The sequence below is a fragment of the Lagenorhynchus albirostris genome, chromosome 7 (assembly GCF_949774975.1).
Source record: "Lagenorhynchus albirostris chromosome 7, mLagAlb1.1, whole genome shotgun sequence".
NCBI classification, from domain to species: Eukaryota; Metazoa; Chordata; class Mammalia; order Artiodactyla; family Delphinidae; genus Lagenorhynchus; species Lagenorhynchus albirostris.
Window position 1 is genome coordinate 77109421 of NC_083101.1, and position 17925 is coordinate 77127345.

Genomic DNA, 17925 nt, shown 5'->3' on the forward strand with positions numbered 1-17925 from the left:
ATTTCTTATGTGTCGCTTTATATCCTCTTGGCTTCACTTCTGACTTCAGACACTATATGTGAATAGTTTTGTGCTGGCTTCAAAGAGTTGCACACAGGTGTGGACCTGTATGTGTACATTTCATATCCTGCCATGGGTTTCTATGCTATTGTGGTGTGAGATGCTTGTGGAAATGTGCGTGTAGCCATGTGATGTGTGAATACGGGGGAAGTTGATGCCTGTGGGGTCATTCTTGACTAAACAGGGGACATAAATAAATGTTTCCCTTTCATCCTCTGAGTGGATTGTTTTGAGACTACTGTCTACATTTCCTGAGAATGTTTCACATAATCAAGCACCCATCCCAGTCTTGGTGACCTTCCCCAAAACACATAGATATCTTGGCTTTCCCTCCTTCCTTTTTTGGCCCCCACCTTCCCTTATGCTGCTTAGGATCAATTTCCAAACAATCTACCTGCTCATTAGGCTCAGTCTCAGACTCTGCTTTTGGTGGCTCCAAAAACTAAGATGACCTGACTAACTTTTGCCCATATTTTAAGACTTTAAAAGGGGCAAAGTCTTAGGTACGATTATCTCCAAAAAATACTTCCTTGCCTCTGTCCACCTCTCTCCATTTTAACTAGTGTTTCTTCTCAGTGCCACCTATTTCACCATAACTTTTGTTAATTCTCTTCAAACCTCCTTGAGAACTGTGCTTATATCAAAATCATCCCTTTTTCTATAGTACCTAGACACTACCTTGAATAACGATATACCTAGGTGGTCATAATGGTATTTCATGAAAATATTGATCTTGCATAATATAATTATATAGTTAATTAAACAATATGCTTTATTTTGGGGAGATCAGAAGTGCATAAAGGAACCATGTAATGTAATAAAAATACTTATTTGACTTCAAAACACTTTCTGGGGAAGAAAATCAAACAACCTCTTCATTCCCTATTTCTCTTCTCAATCATTTTTGTTGAGGCTGAGGCTGAGAACTAATTCATTGGAGCATATAAGTGTAAAGAAAACACGTTTCCTCTGAGGCTAGAGAAAGTACTGAAAAATATATTTAATTATGTGTTGAAATTGGTATAAATTAAATTACAGTATCATATTAAATAGCCTTATTCTCTGAATTAGTAAGCAAGCCCAACAGTTACATACAGAGCTGCTGTAATTGAGTCTTCAGGAACTGCTTGATTCTCAAGAATGAAAATCCTGAAGATGCAAATCAGTAAACAAGAGAGGATTTGAGAAGATTGAAGGCTTGAGGAAAAAGGAGAAACTGAGTTAGATCCTCCATGAGGAATCATATGGAATCCACTAGAATCGAATGGAATAATTATAGGATAATGGAAAACACACACAAGAGAATGGATGTATTCAGGACAAGGAATAATATTTTTTAATGGGTGGACATACACAGTCCCCTCAACATCCATCCAGAGTCTCAAGGATAAAAAATGTTTGCTTCTTTAATTAGCTACCTACTGTCACTTTTGTTACAGAGAATCCAGGTTATTTGCTAAGAGAAGAGAAAACTTAAACAACAACAACAACAAAATGGAATGTGTTGATATTTGTAACAAACAGCTAGTAAGAGAGGAAAAGAGAACCTGGGATGACATGGTCCCTTATTTGAGGGAGCAGCTGTCAATCATGTGGAAAGTCTAGAGTGTATCATTGGGAAGAAAGGGGTTTTTTGTTTGTTTGTTTTTCTTTTTGTTTTGTTTGTAAATAAAAAAACAACTCTGCAGTTGGAACTTGTAAACTCAAAGCAGATGGAGAGAAAGTGGAAGAGGGAATTTGTAGTACCAGCCTGGCACCAGGCTGGGAACTGGTATTAGAAATAAGGAGAAAGAGATATGGTAATGTGGGAGTCTTAGATGCTCTTGAGGGTGCCGAGAATGCCATAGAGTCTGTGAAGCACTGGTATGGTTAGCAACTTAGACTAATACTGCTAAGGCTTTGTTAAGTGAGGTCTATGAGCAAAGCAACTTCTAAGTATACAATACAGTATCATTTGCTATAGACACTATGCTAAGAGTAGATCTCTGGAATGTATTTATCTTGCATTACTAAAACTTTGTACCCTTTGATCATCTTCCCTTTCCCCCTTCCCCAAACTCTCAGGAACCACGGTTTTGCTCTCTGTTTCTATGAGTTTATTTATTTTAGATTGCACCTTTGAGATCATATGGTATTTGTCTTTCTGTGTTTGGCCTATTTTGCTTAGCATAATGTCCTCCAGGTTCATCCACATTGTTGCAAATGGCAGGATTTCTTGAGCTTTTGGTGTCATATCCAAAAACTGGTTACATGCACTATGACTTTTTAAACTGAATTTCAATACAGTAAGTCCCCTACATATGAACGAGTCCTGTTCTGAGAGTGCATTCGTAAGTTCAATTTGTTCATAAGTCCAACAAAGTTAGCGTAGGTACCCAACTAACACAACTGGCTATATAATACTGTACTGTAATAGGTTTATAATACTTTTCACACAAATAATACATTAAAAAAACACAAAAAATAAAGAAAACATTTTTAATCTTGAAGTACAGTACCTTGAAAAGTACAGTAGTACAGTACAACAGCTGGCATACATCTAGTGAACAGGCAAGAAGAGTTACTGACTGGAGGAGGGAAAGGAGGTGGGAGATGGTAGAGCTGAAGGATCGTCAGCAATAGGAGATGGAGGGCAAGCTGCAATTGCACTCACGCCTGATGTTGATGGCACAGTTTCTAGTTCCTTGCTGGATTCAATTCTATCTACCCTCTTGAAAAAACAATTCAGTGATGTCTGGGTTGTAGCTCTTTTTTTCTTGTCATGGATGACAAGGTAGCACTGGATTGCATTCTGAACGGCTGCTGCGACCATCGTGTACTGTTCAGCGTTTGGGTCCTGTGCCTCAAAAACTAACAGTGCCTCCTCAAATAAAGAAAATCCTCTTGCCATTCCCTGTGTCGTGCATCTCTTCGGTTCTTCAGTTACTTCTTCTTCCTCTTGTCTCTCTTTGTCCTTTTTCTGGGCCTCCAATTCCAACAGGTCTTCGTTAGTAAGTTCCATGTTCACATCTTTTAAAGTTCACAACTTGAAGGTTCGTATGTAGGGGACTTACTGTAATATTAAAATAGTTAAATTGAGTATTTAAAAAGTGATAAAGTCAGTGCTAATGCTTTATCAACATTATCTAAACAAATACTTTAAATAACCACTTAATATAGAGACTATTATTATGACCTTCTCAGGAGTGAAGAATGTAAATCTAGACAGGGTAAGTAACTTACCCAAGGCCAGAACACATATGATAACTCTAGCAATAGATCCCAGGTCTGCCTGACACAAAGACTGTGGATGTAACTAGTAGACAATACTCTAAAAGTCACCAAGTGGCCAACTATGACCTAAAATAAGAAAGTCTAAGGAAAGTGAGGGAACACTGTCGAGATAGATACTTTTGTACAGTTCAACATTATAATGACAGCATTAAGAAAGCAAACAGATGCTTCTGTGTTAAAGGGCAGGGGGAGAGTACCAAGTGGCAGATTTATATACAGTGACATATGCTTACTGATTTAGATGGATAACTGAGTCCTTGGTTATACTCCCTTTTTCGTTTATAAGGAATCATTTTTTCAGTAAGGATTATTGGATGGTAATTATTGCCATGATCAATGCTAAAAGAAACGATATGTTAATATCATTTCTGGTTGAGAAATACTGTTCATTTAGATTGAAATGAACATTTAAAGCCATAGAAAGCATAGGAAGAAACTGAGAATCATTGGAACATTTATCAGCAAGATCTCCGTCCGTGCCTAAGGGCTATCATTCTACCCTTGAGAAGGGTATGAAGAGTAAACATTAATTACTTCCTTAATTTACTCAAAAAACTTTCATGGAGCATCTTCTGAATAAAAATTCTTTATTATTGCATTTAATCTTCACAGAAACACTATTAGGTAAATATTAGCGTCCTCTTCTTATAAATAAAAAACAAAGGTTTGAAGACTTTAAGCCCCGTGCCTATGGTCATACAGCTGGTAAGCGGCTGATTTGGCCTTACACCCAGGGGGGTCTGGTCCAAAGCCTGTGCTGTATTCCCTAGGAAGGCTGATTTCAAAAACAGTCTGGCAAAACAGGCAAAACAATCCCTGAGTGCCATCATCACACTATTCCTAACAATGACTTATGGGGAAAATCTCACGGATCATGGACTTGGGCAGAATGTCACGTTGTCTGGCAGAACATCAGCTTAAAAGGTCAATAAGCTTCACAGTAAAGCATCCTAATCGTCCATGGAAAATAAATTGCTCATATTTCTGCTTACTAAACAAACTGAAGGCTAACTTACTACATTCACATTTTGGGTGCATTTTCTCCAGATCCAAAAGTTACCAATCTATAAATCATAGTCTGACAAGCTATCACGTTTTCTGAAAATACATTTTTAATTATCTTAACCAGGAATGGGAGCTTTAAGCGCGGTACCTTGGTAGAAAACCACATAAATATGAATCAATTGTAGAAAATATAGAGAAGTCACACTAGGGGATACGAATGAGTTAAACTACAAGTAAAATATCTGAGAATACATGTTGCTGCCAAAAAACCCTAAAAGAATGAGTCAGTCTGCAGACTTTTGGAACAATCGATAATTACCAAGATGCAAAGAAGACTGACTAGGAGGAAACTGAGGGAGAATGTTTAGAATGGATAATCAGGAAAGAGCTCTCTGACTACTAAAACTGTGAGTTTTTAGAACAATATATCTACCACAGGAAGCTGTGAAACTGACATTGTTTAGGACACAGGGATTAAACTCTCAGAACCATTAAAAGCAAGTGTGAGCAGATAACATTAGTGGGAAATGAAGAGAGCAGCCTTTCCCTTATTGTTTACTCCTTTCAGTTACAACTTAGAGGAAGCCTTCTGTGTCCTTGAGTAACATTTCAGATGTTTGTTAAAAGATGCAGATTTTCACCAAGTTGACTGAGTTATGCTTCTTTTGTCCTACAGGCACCGTTTCTACTGGACTTGCTCAATTCTTTCTCCTGTGTCATAAAGAGTCACAAGTGTTGAACTTGTGATTGTGACAAAGAGACTGTTCACTTTAACATACTCCCTATGGGAAAAAATTAGAATAGACAGACATGCAATTAAATATCACTAATATCCTAACCACTCAGGGATAAACTAATATTTTCATGAACAAACTTCCCAATACTTCACAGATGTGTGTGTTTATATATGTTTGTGTTTATGAAGATCATAATTATACAATATATACTCTTCTGCAACTTGCTTACTAGTTGAATAGAGTCATTCCTCATGTAATCAAATAATCTTCTAAGTATAATAATACAGATCAGGACTTCCCTAGTGGAGCAGCGGTTGAGAGTCCGCCTGCCGATGCAGGGGACATGGGTTCATCCCTGGTCCGGGAGGATCCCACATGCCGCGGAGCGGCTGGGCCCATGAGCCATGGCCGCTGAGCCTACGGTCCAGAGCCTGTTCTCCGCAGCGGGAGAGGCCACAACAGTGAGAGGCCTGCTTACCGCAAAAAAAAAATACAGATAATATACACACTATTGATGTATCACCATTAATTCCCAATTGCTGGACACTAGGTTGTTTCTGAGTTCTTACTGTTATATATAATGCTACACTGTCTACCCATTTACACCATTTTTTTGTCATAGTTTTAAACACATTAGAAATTCTTGAATTGCCATGTCAAAGGGTTTGGACATTAAACTAATTATTTAAGTACTTTCCAAATAGTGTACCTTTCTGGAAAAGGTAGAATGCAGGCTCTGTAGTCAGTCGGCCTACAGGACCAGAGGCTGATTCTATGTGGCTCAGTTTCCTCAATTGTACAATGGAATTCTTGAAACTACTTCATGTGATCACTATGAAGATTTAATAGGTAAAATATGCAATATTATCATAATAGAATCTGCCAGAGAGGAAACGTTCAGAGATGTTTATTATTATTGTCATTATTATTTCCAATTAACATTCCAATCAAAAACTATTTTCCCTCACCGTATAGGACAGTATATCACAAACATTTACAAATTTAACAAATAATGTTATCTTATTATGGTTTTAATTTTTCTTTCTTTGATTAATAACAGGTAAGATGTTTATCATATGTTTATCAGTCATTTGTATTTTTTCCTTTGTGCCCTGCTTGGTCATAGTACTTCTTTTGTTTTTTTTTCTTAACATCTTTATTGGAGTATAATTGCTTTACAATGGTGTGTTAGTTTCTACTTTACAACAAAGTGAATCAGATATACACATACATATATCCCCATATTTCCTCCCTCTTGCGCCTCCCTCCCAAACTCCCTATCCCAGCCATCTAGGTGGTCACAAAGCACCGAGCTGATCTCCCTGTGCTATGCAGCTGCTTCCCACTAGCTATCTATTTTACATTTGCTAGTGTATATATGTCCATGCCACTCTCTCACTTCATCCCAGCTTACCCTTCCCCCTCCCCATCTCCTCAAGTCCATTCTCTATGTCTGCGTCTTTATTCCTTTCCCGCCCCTGGGTTTTTCAGAACCATTTTTTCTTTTAGATTCCATATACATGTGTTACTATACAGTATTTGTTTCTCTCTTTCTGATTTACTTCACTCTGTATGACAGTCTCTAGGTTCATCCAACTCACTACAAATAACTCAATTTCATTACTTTTTATGGCTGTGTAATATTCCATTGTATATATGTGCCACATCTTCATTATCCATTCATCTGTCGATGGACACTTAGGTTGCTTCCATGTCCTGGCTATTGTAAATAGCGCTGCAATGAACATTGTGGTATGTGGCTCTTTTTTGAATTATGGTGTTCTCAGGGTATATGCCCAGTAGTGGGATTGCTGGGTCGCATGGTAGTTCTATTTTTAGTTTTTTAAGGAATATCCATACTGTTTTCCATAGTGAATGTATCAATTTACATTCCCACCAACAGTGCAAGAGGGTTCCCTTTTTTTCTCCACACCCTCTCCAGCATTTATTGTTTCTAGATTTTTTGATGATGGCCATTCTGACTGGTGTGAGGGGATACCTCATTGTAGTTTTGATTTGCATTCTCTAATGATTAGTGATGTTGAGTATCCTTTCATGTGTTTGTTGCCCATCTGTATATTTTCTTTGGAGAAAGGTCTATTTAGGTCTTCTGCCCAATTTTGGATTGGGTTGTTTGTTTTTTTGATATTGAGCTGCATGAGCTGCCTGTAAATTTTAGAGATGAATCCTTTGTCAGTTGCTTCGTTTGCAAATGCTTTCACCTATTCTGAAGGCTGTCTTTACGTCTGGTTTACGGTTTCCTTTGCTGTGCAAAAGCTTTTAAGTTACATTAGGTCTCATTTCTTTATTTTTGTTTTTATTTCCATTTCTCTAGGAGGTGGATCAAAAAGGATCTTGCTGTGATTTATGTCATAGAGTGTCCTGCCTATGTTTTCCTCTAAGAGTTTTATACTGTCTGGCCTTACATTCAGGTCTTTAGTCCATTTTGAGTTTATTTTTGTGTATGGTGTTAGGGAGTGTTCTAACTTCATTTTTTACATGTAGCTGTCCTGTTTCCCCAGCACCACTTATTGAAGAGGCTAGGGCTTCCCTGGTGGTGCAGTGGTTGAAAGTCCGCCTGCCGATGCAGGGGACACGGGTTCATGCCCCGGTCCGGGAAGATCCCACATGCCACGGAGCGGCTAGGCCCATGAGCCATGGCCGCTGAGCCTGCGCGTCTGCAGCCTGTGCTCCTCAACGGGAGAGGCCACAACAGTGAGAGGCCTGCATACCGCAAAAAAAAAAAAAAAAAAGAAGAGGCTGTGTTTTCTCCACTGTATATTCTTGCCTCCTTTATCAAAGATAAGGTGGCCATATGTGCATGGGTTTACCTCTGGGCTTTCTATCCTGTTCCATTGAGGTATCTTTCTGTTTTTGTGACAGTACCATATTGTCTTGATTACTGTAGCTTTGTAGTACAGTCTGAAGTCAGGGAGCTTGATTCCTCCAGCTCCGTTTTTCTTTCTCAAGATTCCTTTGGCAATTGGGGTCTTTTGTGTTTCCATACAAATTGTGAAATTTATTGTTCTAGTTCTGTGAAAAATGCAGTGGTAGTTTGATAGGGATTGCATTGAATCTGTAGATTACTTTGGGTAGTATAGTCATTTTCACAATGCTGATTCTTCCAATCTAAGAACATGGTATATCTCTTCATCTGCTTGTATCATCTTTAATTTCTTTCATCAGTGTCTTATAGTTTTCTGCATACAGGTCTTTTGTCTCCTTAGGTCTGTTTATTCCTAGATACTTTATTCTTTTTGTTGCAATGGTAAATGGGAGTGTTTCCTTAATTTCTCTTTCAGATTTTTCATCATTAGTGTATAAGAATGCAAGAGAGATTTCTGTGCATTAATTTTGTATCTTACTATTTTACCAAATTCATTGATTAGCACTAGTAGTTTTCTGGTAGCATCTTTAGGATTCTCTATGTATAGTATCATGTCATCTGCAAACAGTGACAGTCTTACTTCTTCTTTTCCAATTTGTATTCCTTTTATTTCTTTTTCTTCTCTAATGCTGGGGCTAAGACTTCCAACACTATGTTGAATAATAGTGGTGAGAGTGGGCAAACTTGTCTTTTTCCTGATCTTAGTGGAAATGGTTCCAGTTTTTCACCATTGAGGATGAGGTTGGCTGTGGGTTTGTCATATATGGCCTTTATTATGTTGAGGAAAGTTCCCTCTATGCCTACTTTCCACAGGGTTTTTATCATAAATGGGTGTTGAATTTTGTCAAAAGCTTTTTCTGCCTATATTGAGATGATCATATGATTTTTCTCCTTCAATTTTTTAATATGTTTTATCACATTGATTGATTTGCGTATATTAAAGAATCCTTGCATTCCTGGGATAAACTGCACTTGATCATGGTGTATGATCCTTTTAATGTGCTGTTGGATTCCGTTTGCTAGTTTTTTTGTTGAGGATTTTTGCATCTATGTTCATCAGTGATATTGGCCTGTAGTTTTCTTTTTATGTGACATCTTTGTCTGGTTTTGGTATCAGGGTGATGGTGACCTCGTAGAATGAGTTTGGGAATGTTCCTCCCTCTGCTATATTTTGGAAGAGTTTGAGAAGGATAGGTGTTAGCTCTTCTCTAAATGTTTGATAGAATTCGCCTGTGAAGCCATCTGTTCCTGGGCTTTTGTTTGTTGGAAAATTTTTAATCACAGTTTGAATTTCAGTGCTTGTGATTGGTCTGTTCACATTTTCTATTTCTTCCTGGTTCAGTCTCGGAAGGTTGTGCATTTCTAAGAATTTGTGCATTTCTACCAGGTTGTCCACTTTATTGGCATATAGTTGTTTGTTGTAATCTTTCATGATCCTTTGTATTTCTGCAGTGTCTGTTGTTACTTCTCCCTTTTCATTTCTAATTTTATTGATTTGAGTCTTCTCTCTTGTTTTTTTGATGAGTGTGGCTAATGATTTATCAATTTTGTTTATCTTATCAAAGAAGCAGCTTTTAGTTTTATTGATCTTTGCTATCATTTCCTTCATTTCTTTTTCAATTATTTCTGATCTAATGTTTATGATTTCTTTCCTTCTGCTAAATTTGGGGTGTTTTTGTTCTTCTTTGTCTAATTGCTTTAGGTGTAAGGTTAGGTTGTTATTTGAGATTTTTCTTGTTTCTTGACGTAGGAGTGTATTGGCATAAACTTCCATCTTAGAACTGCTTTTGCTGCATCCAATATGTTCTGAGTCAGCATGTTTTCATTGTCATTTATTTCTAGGTATTTTTTGATTTCCTCTTTGATTTCTTCAGTGTTTTCTAGGTTTTTTAGTAGTGTATTGTTCAGCCTCCATGTGTTTGTATTTTTTACAGATTTTTTCCTGTAATTGTTATCTAGTCTCATAGCGTTGTGGTCAGAAAAGATACTTCATACGATATCAAGTTTTTTAAATTTACCAAGGCTTGATTTGTCACCCAAGATATGATCTATCCTGGAGAATGTTCCATGAGCACTTGAGAAGAATGTGTATTCTGTTGTTTTGAGATGGAATGTCCTATAAATATCAATTAAGTCCATCTTGTTTAATGTCTCATTTAAAGTTGTGTCCTTATTTATTTTCATTTTGGATGATCTCTTCATTGGTGAAAAGGGGGTGCTAAAGTCCCCTACTATGATTCTGTTACTGTCGATTTCCCCCTTTATGGCTGTTGGTATTTGCCTTATTTATTGAGGTGCTCCTATGTTAGATGCGTAAATATTTACAATTTTTATGTCTTCTTCCTGGATCGATCCTTGATCATTATGTAGTGTCCTTCTTTGTCTCTTGTAATAGTTTTTATTTTAAAGTCTATTTTTTCTGATATGAGAATTGCTACTCCAGCTTTCTTTTGATTTCCATTTGCATGGAATATCTTTTTCTATTCCCTCACTTTCAGTCTGTATGTGTCCCTAGATCTGAAGTGGGTCTCTTGTAGACAGCATATATATGGGTCTTGTTTTTGTATCCATTCAGCCAGTCTATGTCTTTTGGTTTGAGCATTTAATCCATTTACATTTGAGGTAATTATCGATATTTATGTTCCTATTACCATTTTCTTAATTGTTTTAGGTTTGTTATTGTAGGTCTTTTCCTTCTCTTGTGTTTCCTGCCTAGAGAAGTTCCTTTAGCATTTGGTGTAAAGCTGGTTTGATGGTGCTGAATTCTCTTAGCTTTTGCTTGTCTGTAAAGGTTTAATTTCTCCGTCAAATCTGCATGACATCCTTCCTGGGTAGAGTTTGGTTGTAGGTTTTTCTCTTTCATCATTTTAAATATTTCTGCCACTCCCTTCTGGCTTGCAGAGTTTCTGCTGAAAGATCAGCTGTTAACATTATGGGTATTCCCTTGTGTGTTATTGCTTTTCCCTTGCTGTTTTTAATATTTTTTCTTTGTATTTAATTTTTGATAGTTTGATTAATATGTGTCTGGCGTCTTTCTCCTGGATTTATCCTGTATGGGACTCTGTGCTTCCTGTGCTTGATTGACTATTTCCTGTCCCGTATTAGGGAAATTTTCTAATATAATCTCCTCAAGTATTTTCTCAGTCCATTTCTTTTTCCCTTCTGCTTCTGGGACCCCTATAATTCAAATGTTGGTGCATTTAATGTTGTCCCAGAAGTCTCTGAGACTGCCCTCAGTTCTTTTTATTCCTTTATCTTTATTCTGCTCTGAAGTAGTTATTTACACTATTTTATCTTCTAGGTTAGTTATCCATTCTTCTTCCTCAGTTATTCTGCTATTGATTCGTTCTAAAGAACTTTTAATTTCATATATTGTGTTGTTCATCATTGTTTGCTCTTTAGTTCTGCTAGGTCCTTGTTAAACGTTTCTTGTATTTTCTCCATTCTATTTCCAAGATTTCAGATCATCTCTACTATCATTACTCTGAATTCTCTTTCAGATAGACTGCCTATTTCCTCTTCATTTATTTTGTCTGTGGGGTTTTTACCTTGCTCCTTCATCTGCTGTTTCTTTGTCTGTCTTCTCATTTGGCTGAACTTACGTTGTTTGGGGTCTTTTTGCAGGCTGCAGTTTCATGGTTCCTGTTGTTTTTGGTGTGTGTCCCCAGTGGCTAAGGTTGGTTCAGTGGGCTGTGTAGGCTTCCTGGTGGAGGGGACTGGTGCCTGTGTTCTAGTGGATGAGACTGGATCTTGTCTCTGGTGTGCAGGACCACATCCGGTGGTGTGTTTTGGGATGTCTGTGGACTTATTTTGATTTTAAGCAGGCTCTCTGCTAATTGGTGGTGTTGTGTTCCTGTCTTGCTAGTTGTTTGGCATGGGGTGTCCAGCACTGGAGCTTGCTATTCTTTGAGTGGAGCTTGGTCTTTGTGTTGAGATGGTGATCTCTGGGAGGGCTTTTGCCATTTCATATTCCATGGAGCCAGGAGGTCTCTGGTGGAGCAGTGTTCTGATCTTGGCTCTTCCACCTCATAGGCTCAGGCCTGACACCAGGCTGGAGCACCAAAACCCTGTCAGCCACACAGCTCAGAAGAAAAGGGAGAAAAAAGAAAGAAAGAAAGAAAGAAAGGAAAAAGTAAAATAAAATAAAGTTATTAAAAAAAAGTAAAAAAAACTATTAAAAATTATTGAAAGTAAAAAAAAAATAGTAATAAAAAAAAAGAAAGAAAGAACGAAGAGAGCAACCAAACGTAAAAACAAATGCAGCAATGATAACAAGCAGTAAAAACCATAGAAAAACAAACAAACAGAAAATGGAGAGACGGAACCCTAGTACAAATGGTAAAAGCAAAACTATACAGGCAAAATCACACAAAGAAGCATACACATAGAAACTCACAAAAAGGAAAAAAAATATATATATATAAAGGAAGAGAGTAACCAAATTAATAAACAAATCTACCAATGATAATAAGCTCTAGATACTAAACTAAGATAAACAAAAAATCAGAAACAAATTAGATGCAGAAAGCCAACCCCAAGTCTACAGTTTCTCCCAAAGTTTACTGCCTCATTTTTGGGATGATTCATTGTCTATTCAGGTATTCCACAGATGCAGGGAACATCAAGTTGATTGTGGAGATTTAATCAGGTGCTCCTAAGGCTGCTGGGGGAAATTTCCCTTTCTCTTTTTTGTTTGCACAGCTCCTGGGGTTCAGCTTTGGATTTGGCCCTGCCTCTGCGTGTAGGTTGCCTGAGGGCGTCTGTTCTTTGCTCAGACAGGACGGTGTTTAAGGTGCAGCTGACTAGGGGGCTCTGGCTCACTCAGGCTGGGAGGGAGGGATGGGTCCGGAATGCAGGGCTAGCCTGTGGCAACAGAGGCCAGTGTTACATTGCAGCACCCTGAGGCGCACTGTGTGTTCTCCCAGGGAACTTGTCCCTGGATCACGGGACCGTGGCAGTGGCAGGCTGTACAGGCTCCTGGGATGGGAGGTTTTGATAGTGACCTGTGCTTGCACACAGGCTTTTTGGTGGCTGTAGCAGCAGCTTTAGTGTTTCATGCCTGTCTCTGGTGTCTGCACTGATAGTTGCGGCTCGTGCCCTTCTCTGTAGCATGTTTAGGCGGTGCTCTGAATCCCCTCTCTTCACGCACCCCGAAACAACGGTCTCTTGCCTCTTAGGCAGTTCCAGGCTTTTTCCTGGACTCCCTCTCCGCTAGCTGTGGCCCACTAGCCCCCTTCCGGCTGTGTTCACGCAGCCAACCCCAGTCCTCTCCCTGGGATTTGACCTCCCAAGCCCGAGCCTCAGCTCCCAGCCCCCACCCGTCCTGGCTGGGGAGCAGACAAGCCTCTCGGGCTGGTGAGTGCTGGTCAGCACTGATCCTCTGTGCAGGAATCTCTCCGCTTTGCCCTCTGCACCCCTGTTGCTGTGCTCTCCTCCATGGCTCCAAAGTTTCCCCCTCCACCACGCCCCCATCTCCACCAGTGAAGGCACTTCCTAGTGTGTGGAAAATTTTCCTCCTTCACAGCTCTCTCCCACTGGTGCAAGTCCCGTCCCTATCCTTTTGTCTCTGTTTTTTTCTTTTTTCTTTTGCCCTACCCAGGTATGTGGGGAGTTTCTTGCCTTTTGGGAGGTCTGAGGTCTTCTGCCAGCATTCAGTAGGTGTTCTGCAGGGGTTGTTCCACATGTAGATGTATTTCTGATGTATCTATGGGGAGGATGGTGACTTCCATGTCTTACTCCTCCACTATCTTGAACATCCCCCCCAGTCATAGCACTTTTGACTTATTTTGCTGCTGCAATTTTTTCTTTACTAAGCGCTGCTTCTTTGCTGTCTAATAGGACAACAAGCTTTTGCATATTTTTAAGCAAAATGTACATAGCATTAAACAATTTCTAAGAAAAAAATAGCCATATATTTCCTCCTATATTTTCCTACAGAGCAGTATTCGTAGAATGTGAGTCTGCTAGGACACTTTTTACATTTTTATACATCATTCCTCAAAGATATGTTTTGCATCCTCTCTAATTCTAGTTTCTTACAGTCCTCTGACCTAGTGAGTTCTTTTAATAACGTACTTGTATTGCTTTGACCTCAACCTAACTCCAAAATATTGACATTTTTTGGTATTCTATAAACAAGCTTTGTGCTATTAACATGTCTTTACTTCCCTAGGCTAAATAATGCCAAATGCTTTGCTTTCCCTCATTAGGATAATTACCCAAATCTTTAGTGACACATAATGTAGCATATAATTTAATGACATAGTCTTTAGAATAAGACATGTACTCAAATTCTGGCTCAGCTCAGTGAATTTGAACTACTCACTCAGTATCTCAGAGCCTCATTTTCCTCACATGTAAAATGGAAATAACATCTATCTCAGAGGAGCAGTATGAAGGTTAAATGAGATAAAGTTTGTTGCAGTTTAGGTGCTAATGAATGATAGTTATATTTTTATACTTAATTATTATCATTTGTTCTCCAATGAACCTTCATTAATTATGTAGTCATATAAATCATTCTTATCTTTGTGAATATAAATAACATTCATTCATCTAGCTTTTCAAACTAGAAATATTGGAGCCATCTTCACATCCTTCTTTTCTAGCAGTCTCTACATTTAATCCATTGTCAAGTCTTATCAAGATAGCACCCAAAATTTGCTTCTTATCCATCCACTCCACGTGTTCCATCTCCAGTGCTCTTGCACCAACCAGAACTCACATAATCTCTTATCTGAATTTTTATGAGGGTAAATACTCTCCAAGTTGAATTTTAACTGAGGCCCAAGAACTATTTCTAAATCATAAGTTTAAGTATGGCACTGTTCAATTACAATACTTTCTCATTTCTTAGAAAAAAAAGTTGAAATTCTTAAGTATGTAATCTGAGGTCTTTAAAAGCATGACCTCACTCTATTCCTGTAGTTTCATCCTGCCTAAAATAGCAATTATCCCTTAATTCATTCAAGGTTAATGAAAGGGAAATTAACATTTACTCAGCTTTAAATAAATGCCAAGCACATTTAATAATTAAAATAATCCTGTGAATTAACTATTATTAGTATCATGTTACAATGGATACAATTAAGTATTTTGCCCAAATTCGCACATGTAAACAGCAGAGCTGTAATTCCCTATTCTCCCTGCTTCTCCAAAACATTTATTAGGTACCTACTCTAGGTCCTGTAATGGAATATAATGGACATAAAGATAAATTAAAAGCAGATTCTTACTGAAGGAAATTATAATATAGTGTAACAGCTCAGAAAATCCTTATTCATGAGAACATGAGAACATCATGAAGGCATGCTCCTGGCATGGCCTCATTCTGCAGTTTAACTAACAACCCATGGCTGCTCAATTTCCTGCCACGGCTTCTCTCGTTTCAGTTCTTTGCCTGGTTTTGGCACTTTCAGAATCTGTAAGAACCTTAATTTACATAATGAAATACCATCCTTACTGCTTTAAGCAGCATAAGATAAGGTTTGAAAAAAAAATTACAGGATTGAAATTAATGGCCAAATAGGACTTTGGGATTGTTCTATTTTCCTTTTTTATATGTATATTTCAACATGGAGAATTGATTGAGTAGCTGTTATTTTCTGTTCTACACATGGGGAATTTGATATAGATAAGAGGCAGAATACCTAAGTAGAAGGGAGAACAGAGGGATGGTTATTCAACTGCTTGGATGCTCGGTCTGTTGATTTTGTATCAAATTGCATTATAACACTTGTCATAAAATTATAAAGCAAATGTCCATGGTAGATAAATAGATGGATAGATAGATTTTTTATGATTGAAAAGAACAAAGTGTTAAAACAAACATTCCTAGGCCCTTGTATAACATGACTGCAATTTGAGTGAATGCTTCTACCAAGGCTTATGAAATCTAAAACTCAGGGCTCTGAGACCTACAGGGAGTCCTGAGCCCACTGGCTGGAAACTACTAGTGTAGCAAAGGGAACATTAGACTGGAAAACAGAAGAACTAATTTTAACTATGTGTCATGCCAGTGTCATTTAAGCATTATCACTGGTTTTCTCACCTTAAAAGATATAGTAACGACTTGCTCATCTCACAAAACCATTAGAGTAAAATAGATAAAGCATATACAAATTTTAAAATCAATGAAGCACTATCAGAGTTGCTAGTATACAGTACTGCTTTTGTAACCAGAGTTCTATAGATTATGGAAAATCAGAAATGAGTGTTCAGAACTGGAAAGGACTATGACACTACTTTCTTGAAGTTAGGATACTAAAATTCTGAACAGCTAAATAACTTGCTTAATGTCAGGTAGTCATTGATTAAAATGTTATATAAGCACATGTTCTATTTAATTATAAAGACTGCCAGTTATTTAGCCAAACCATTCTTATGAATGTCTGTACCTTAATAAAGAAAAGTGGACAATGTTGAAGACAAGGCCCTGGGTATAATCATATATGGGTATTGGTATGCATTTTATGAAATACATTGAATCAACAGTGTATACATTATCTACATATCAGAATTACTTTCTTAATTAGAATGAATTGACCAATGACATATTAGAGAAGTAAATGGATTTGTAGAGATGGAGGCATAGATTAGGCATCTAGATCAAGATATATTACTAGATCTAGTGAGCCATTTTCATATACCAAGAAAGAGAAGCACAGACAGCCTAAGTAATTTTCCTACAATGGATCACACGTATCATAAAGGACAGAGTCAGGATGTGAGACTGAAGTTTACTAACTTCAAAGACCTTCTATTAATTCCTATGATACATAGTACTATACATTAAAGTAATAGTGTATATTAGCTTCTATATGATATTAAATAATTACAGTTAATCAATAGTTTAGAGAACATTCTATTGGAACTTATAAATAAGAGAAATTGTAGCTTGAAACAAGATGCTGCAATTTCAGTTAGTTTTAAAGATAGGTAAGATACTGTGAGCTGGGCAAAGAATAAAAGGACACTCAAGTAAGAAAACATTTCAGGGACAAAGGCATGATGTATGAAAAATCAAGACATTTTAAAAGGTAGAACAGTCTGTGGGTACAGTGGAGACTGGAAGTGGGGGACACTAAAAGATCTAGGAGGGAAAGGACTGAGTGTATTATTTATGACCTCATATTTTTAGTGCCTATCAGAATGACAGACATGGCAAAAATGAATGAATGAATGAAATGGAGAGAAGTAGACCTACATTATGAAAAGTCTTGAATTCCATGCTAAAGATTTCAGAAATCACCTTTATATTTTGATGAACAGTTGAAATATTTTAAATAGATGTGTGACAATGTCAGATTTGTATTCCAGAAAAATCACTTTGTTTGCAGGAAATAAGATTGTCTGGGAAGATTAGAGATAAACAGCATAGATATTTTTTTTTCAATTAACTAGAAAAAGAGGTAATAAAACCCTGTTAGATGCAATGTCTTTAATCAATTCTCAGGAAGAAGAGCTGTTGAGAACACATAATGTGGCAAGATTTGGGTCTATTGAATTAGAATTACCTATAATATATTCAGGTAGTATATTCTATAAAATGTGTACCTATAACTTAAAAGTTCCACATTTATGTACACACCAAGTGGAATGTATAGAGCTCACATAAACTAAGGCCTAAGGAAGAAAAATAGGGAAAATATAATTCAATAGGGATATAGATGAAAAGGTGATAATGAAGGAAAGTGAGAAAGAATGATCAAAGAAGCAAAAGGAATAGAAGACAGTAACATCCTGGAAGACAGGAGAATTTCCAGAAGGAGGAAATGATCAACAGGGCCAGAGCCTTTAGAGAGACCAAAAAAGAGCAAAATCGATAAGAAGTCACTAGATTTAGCAATTAAAATATTGTTCTTGATTTTAAGGAGAGAGTTACATTTAAGTGGTGAGATTTATTCTTTAAAACATGGACTGAACTTAACAGGCTCTTCGATTCCCAGAACAAGAGAGGCATCA